This window comes from Momordica charantia (assembly GCF_013281855.1).
Source record: "Momordica charantia cultivar OHB3-1 chromosome 8 unlocalized genomic scaffold, Mcharantia_2.0 BLBB01000008.1, whole genome shotgun sequence".
Classification (NCBI taxonomy): Eukaryota; Viridiplantae; Streptophyta; class Magnoliopsida; order Cucurbitales; family Cucurbitaceae; genus Momordica; species Momordica charantia.
The window spans coordinates 23,148,995-23,155,695 of record NW_028275166.1 but is presented as its reverse complement, the minus strand read 5'-3'; the positions used below and the strand labels follow the sequence as shown (position 1 = coordinate 23,155,695).

Sequence of the window (6,701 nt, the reverse complement as noted above, 5' to 3'; positions counted from 1 at the left end):
TTGAATGAAGTTATTTAGTTTTACTTTTGGTTTTTTTATTTATAAATCAAATTTATAGATTTTGAAAAAGATATCTTTATTTGAATATTAATACTCAAATTTTTAGAGAATTTTATTTTTTTTTCCCTTTTGGTTTTTGTTAGAGACTTAATGAAAGACTTAAAATGAGAAAATTTGGAGAATTAAGTATAAAATTCGAGTTTTAATAATGACTTTAGCTATTTGTGGGATTCCATGGTTGCAATGAGTAGATATTTATAATTATTATTTCCCCTTTTTAAACTCTGCACGGAGACCTTATACGATCACGTCGCAACTATTCTTAGGTTTGTTTTTTGGTGGGAAGAAAAATGGAGATATACTATCACAGTTTGCCTCTCTAAAATTAGTGGTAGAACTTAGAGACAAAACTTCTCGTAAAAATTAGTTGTTGTATACGAATATTAAATGTGTTGTATTTAGGGATATTTTAAAAATTTGGGGATCGAAGAACTGGAGCAGCCAAACATCAACGTAATGGTTGGGATGTATTCTTTTAATTTAGGTATTCAAATTCTTCCCTATTGTGATGAATTCAATTTTTTTTTTATGGCTAAGAGCTTTGAATTAAGTTATTTAGTTATAATTTTGTTTTTGAATTTGTTGATTTTGGGAAGAGATCTTTAATTAATTATTAATGCACAAAATTTTGAAAATTTAATTTTTTTTCTTTTCTATTTTATTTATACATTTAAAAATCAATTTTTTATTAGATTAAAAGAGAATTCATTAAAGCTTAAAAATTTATAAGTAATAAAAAATTGGATTTTTAAGGAATGAAAAGGGAGAGAATAAGGTATATAATAATATTTCTCTGTAAAAAAGAATCCCGGAAAATTAAGTCACAGTAAATATTTCCCTCCCAAAAATCCCAAAAACCAATTTCCCTCCTTTCCCAAGCATTCGGAACCCCTCCCCAGTCTTCTCCCTCTCACCCTCTCTCATGTAGGCGAAGATTTCTGCGCCAAAGTTAGTCGACTTCACCGGTCTCGATTCCATCCTTTCCGATGATCGCTACTGGTACAGCTTGCAAGTCGGTTTGTTTCTTCTTATTTGCTCTCACTAGTCTGTTTTAGTTTTAGGGTTCAGTGTCTTTTCTTTCTTTGATCTGTCAGAACTCATCTCCTCTGTTCATCATTTACTTGTTTTTCTCTATTGGATTTTTGTTATACAGGAGAATTTTAGAGCTGAAGTGCATTTTTGTTATACTGGAAAGTCGAACGTGGTAAAAGTTTAAAATCCATTTCATCATTTATAATGGGAAAGCTTAACTCTCTTTTTTGTTTAGGTATAGATAGATCTCTGCTGGAATTAATATCATTGGGATGTTGTCATACTTCTTAAATAGTCTTCCACAATTTAAGGATAAGAATTGGTGGCTCATTATACAATGTTGGAAACCTTGAAATCTCCTTGTATCCATTTCAAAAGATGAGCTCAGGGTTATTTGGTTTTACAAAGGGATGCATAAATATGAACAGGTAGGATGAGCTAAATCATTTATTCACCGAGACAAAGTTTTTGTTGTTGCAGCTTCTTGTACTCGGTAGTTGTTAGGGAGGTTGTCTTGATAAAGCCATTGAATAAAATCATTTCAAAGTAGTCATCCTCCTACATTAACCCCTTTGCTTCCGTTTTCTCAGGGAAATTATCTATATGGACTCACATTTGTTACGTTTGTTCCCTATATATTGGGAAGGTCAGTTCTCATTTCCTCAATGGAAGTAAAATTTTTATCTCTATCCCGTTTTCATTATTAGAGAAGATGTTCACATCCATAAATGATTTTATCAGATACTTGTATAAGATTGTCATACAAATTTGGTGTTAAATTGATAACATTGCCAGTTGAAACATTATGAACATTTTTTTAGGTTTAATTATATTTTTCGTGATTGTTGAGCTTGCAGTTTAGGATTCAACTTTCATTTTGAGAGGTATAGTTGAAATTATCTCAATATCTTTGATCTATATATACTTTGTAGGATTGCAATAAGGCATTATTAGTTCTTTGGTTCAAGTCTCATTATTTAGTGTAAGGAAAGGTTCTAAACCTTTTAGTTTGCTTTTGAGTTTCTATTCCTAAGTTGCGATTTTCATTTGGATTTTAACCATTTATTTATTATACTAAGTTGCGATTTTCTTTTCGATTTTATCCATTTATTTATCATACTAAGATGTGATTTCTTTTGGATTTTATCCATTTATTTATATTTTCCGATCTCTTTAACAGAACAGAAATTAGTTAGCATTTAGTTAATTAGTTAGCATAATTAGTTAGCATTTAATTGTAAATAACTACTTGTAGAATCGAATACATTTATCTTTTTTTTTCCTTCTAATTGCTTCGATTGATTTTGTATTCTCTGATGAACCTTTGATAATGAGAATCATCAATCATGATTGCGACACTGGATGTAGGGTATATATGCTGAACTACTTTAAAATTCTCGTGTCCTTTTCTCATCTTTAATCTCTGCATTTTTATTGAGTTGTTCATCCATATTCTTCTTTTCTAATGGTTTTGTGATTGCATGTGTAATTTTTGTTTGAAGAAGACAAGAAAACTTGGTGAACATTTTGATTTGCTTACAAATTGTTGAAGTATGAATTCTCAAGTCTTAACATTTTTATTTGTCATGTATATAGTATAAAGTCTAGTTGGATAATTGTGTGGTTTAAAGTTTAGTTGGATAATTGTGTGGCTATCCTGCAACAAAGATAGTAAATTAAGACTTAGTGTTTATATTTGTGTCATGCATATAGTTTAAAATCTAGTTGGATAATTGTGTGGCTATCCTGCAGCAAAAATAGCCAATTAAGACTTAGTTTTTATATGTGTCATACATATAGTATAAAGTCTAGTTGGATAATTGTGTGGTTTAAAGTTTAGTTGGATAATTGTGTGGCTATCCTGCAACAAAGATAGACAATTAAGACTTGGTGTTTATATTTGTGTCATGCATATAGTTTAAAATCTAGGTAGATAATTGTGTGGCTATCCTACAGCAAAGATAGCCAATTAAGACTTAGTTTTTATGTGTCATACATATAGTATAAAGTATAGTTGGATAATTGTGTGGTTTAAAATTTAGTTCGATAATTGTGTGGCTATCTTGCAGTAAAGATAGTCAATTAAGACTTAGTATTTATATTTGTGTAATGCATATAGTTTAAAATCTAGTTGGATGATTGTGTGGCAATCTTGCAGCAAAGACAACCAATTAATACTTAGTTTTTATATGTCATACATATAGTATAAAGTCTAGTTGGATAATTGTGTTGTTTAAAGTTTAGTTAGATAATTGTGTGGCTATCCTGCAGCAAAGATAGTCAATTAAGATTTAGTGTTTATATTTGTGTCATGCATATAGTTTAAAGTCTAGTTGGACAATTGTGTGGTTATCCTGCAGCAAAGATAGTCAATTAAGACTTAGTTTTTATATTTGTGTCATACATATAGTTTAAAGTCTAGTAGGATAATTGTGTGACTATCCTGCAGCAAAGGTAGCCAATTAAGATTTGGATAAGTAGATTGTTTTTGCTTGTTATTGTTCAACATCTGTGTTGTTCATAAATCAGTTTTATTTTGGTAAAGTCTTTAGTATTTGGAGAATCTAAAAAGCCGTTTGGTATTGTCTTTTTGCTTCTTTGTTTTTGTGAAATAAGGGTTTTGTGTGAGTGATTTGAGGGAAAGAAAAAGATCTTAGGTGCTTATTGTGATTGGTAACTCTCTGTTGAGGCACTAAATAAAGGCTATGAGAGTGTGTTAATTATAGAAATAAGGTTTGCTTATCATCTGTTTATATTTTGAAATTGTTAAAACTGATTACATAGTGGATGATCTAAAATGGATTTAGATCCTTTATGGATTGGACCAAAAATTTGTCTATGATATCAAAAAATTTGTTCTCAAGTTATCGTTGACTTATTTGGTATATCTAAATTTACACTTGGCTTTTAAGAGAATTTACACTTGGTTTATTTGTTCTCAAGTTATTGTTGGTTTACTTGGCAAACTACGCAACAAACTACATATTTTTTGCTTAACATAATGGTAGATCTCTCTTGAAGCATTAATGGAAGATAGTTAAAGGATGTTTCTATTGAAAGATACCTATATCATTCATGACTCTTTCCCATGCTTGACAATGGTGGGATAGTTAAAGGTCCCTTTCCAATGCTCGTTGATTTTCAGTGTTTTTATTTTTGGTTTGTTTGATTTACGACCTTCCAAATTTATATCATGTGGGTTGATTTTTTATATTTGTCCAGGATTAATGTTTGTTGTAACGAGCATTTCATATTCGTATATTTATATAGTTGTCGTTCTTTTTATCTATATCATTGATTTATCGTAATGATTTTTAGCAAAGTTGTGTGACTACGTATTTCACTAATATAATGCATGTTGGAGTTAGAAAACAAATGAGAGTTAATATTAATATTTCTTAATTGTTCATTTTATTTTGTTGAAAGAGTAGCTTTTGGGAGCAATTGAGAATGGAGAATGTATAGGGAAGAGTTTTAGCATAGTTTCGACATGTACGAGGTTGATGTAATGTGAATATAAATCATTAGGTTAGTCTGAAACATATGTTTCATTTTCTTATTGTAGTTATAGTATACTATATGTATAAAATATCATAATATACAAATTTGATCATATTTATTTTATATATGTATATGAAAACTTTGATCCTATGCAACTTTGTTACATTTTATAATTTACAGATGTAGAGAATTTTTTTGAAATGTGAATCATGAAATTGTCATATATAAACTTTTTTTTACATTAAAAACCTTTATTGAACACAAATTGTGATAAAAAAAAATTTGTCGCAATTAAATAATTGTCATATATAAGATTTTCATGATAGTTAAAATTATCAATATAAAAGTATTCATGACAATTAAATATTGTCAATATAAAGATTTTCATGACAGTTAAAATTGTTAATATTGATCGTTAAAACTATCACTATAAATATTTTCATGACTATTAAAAATAGTAATTGTTCTATTTTTCTTGACATTTATAAACAGTCGTTAAAAAACATTTCAAGACAATCATAAACTGTCGTTAAAAAATATTTCGTGACATTTATAAACTGTCGTCATTAAGTTTTTATTAACAGAAGAATAAAATATTTGATTATTTCAGTGATAGTTATAAATTGTCATCAAATGAGTTTGTGTGACATTTTTTAATTGTGATGGAAGATCTATTTGTGACAAATTATAACAGTTGTAAATACATTAATGACAATTTTTCAAAATTGTCATGTCCTATTTCTTGATACCTTAATAGATGACAATTAGATAACTGTCACGAATTATGTTAATGACAATTTTTAACTGTAATTGAAGACTGAATTTCTACTAGTGCCCCAAGCCAATCTCCACAATTCCGAGCCTTGAAATTCCCTTATCTAAGCTCCTTGATGCTCATTTTCTTTCTATTTTTCGAGTTATCTCATGTCTCTCTCCCAAAAGTGTGTAAAAGCTTCCCAAATGACGGTTAAAAAACCTAATTTTAAAAGGGAAACATTCGCGATATCACTATGGTGTCATAAATGAGCGCCATGGCACTACAAGAAAAAAATCGGGCGGAAAAAAGTTTGGTAGCGTCGCGATGCTACGGTCGGCACCTAGGCACCGGGACTAGGTGCTGGCCTCTTGGGCCAAATTTCCCCTATCTATTTTCTTTGGCTGTCGATTTTGTGGCGTGTCTTCGGGTGGCCTAGTGCTGTTCTCTCGAATATTTGGGCTCCAATAAGTGTTGTAATGTCTTTTTTACTCACTCGAACTATGATTTCCTTTTCAATTTGATCCAATTATGTCCCATTTCCTATAGATTATTCATTCCTGTAAAATATATCTTATGTGTGTAAATCTATCATAAAGAAATGAGAATTAACAAATAATCACAATATAAATCTGATAAGACTTGATTTAAGGCTAAAAAAAGGTAGGTTTGCATGCTTAAGTAACTTATATTTGGGATGAAAATGTATGTTCATGCATATAATTTAGGAAAAATGTGCATAATTTGTGATTAGGGACTTTGGAATTCAGTTATAGGTAAATGAAGGCTAATTTGTTTAAATATGTTTATTTTGTAAGGAAAAATGAAGATTTATGATCACAATGCGTCAGACACATTGCAAGGCCAAAATTTTTCCAGCTTCACAATGCTTCAACCACATTCGATGCCTAGATTGTCAAAACGAAAGTAACCACTTCTGACCAAGTAATTGGTCAAAGATTTGGTTTTACTCCTAATATCTCTACAACAAGTGGTTGTCAACTTTCGTTGAATTTCTCAAATCCTTGTTACTTCCATGGCCTATAAAAGGAGCCTGCATCACTTCTACACACCTCATTTCCATGTTTTTGCTTTCCCTTTCAAAATTCTTGTCAACTTTAGCTTTTAAGTTTTAATTTCAGCTTTAAGTTTTGTTCTTCCTTTATTGTTTTTACAATTTTTCCTTGCTTATTTTATTGCAACTCTAGTTATTCTAATTTATGTTCTTCTTTCCCGATTCAATGAAAATGAATTCTTTTGTTATCTTCTTTTGCTATTGCATTTATTTTAATTCCATGGGTAGCTAAATTAATTTTTCCAACCCTCCTACGAATGACTTAGTTTCCATCATTTT

The 6,701-nt window shown here is 29.8% G+C and overlaps 1 long non-coding RNA gene across 4 annotated transcripts; it reads left to right on the top strand.

The window, feature by feature from the left end:
- The first annotated feature begins 880 nt into the window (after positions 1–880).
- Positions 881–4,741, top strand: LOC111019278 (uncharacterized). 4 transcript variants are annotated; one of them, XR_015793275.1, is made up of 3 exons: positions 881–1,072; positions 1,214–1,520; positions 1,683–4,741. It is a non-coding gene; the product is annotated as an uncharacterized LOC111019278 (long non-coding RNA). The 4 variants fall into 4 exon arrangements; XR_002602525.2 differs by having other exon boundaries at positions 881–1,059; positions 1,214–4,741; XR_015793274.1 differs by having other exon boundaries at positions 1,214–4,741.
- Positions 4,742–6,701: the final 1,960 nt, after the last annotated feature.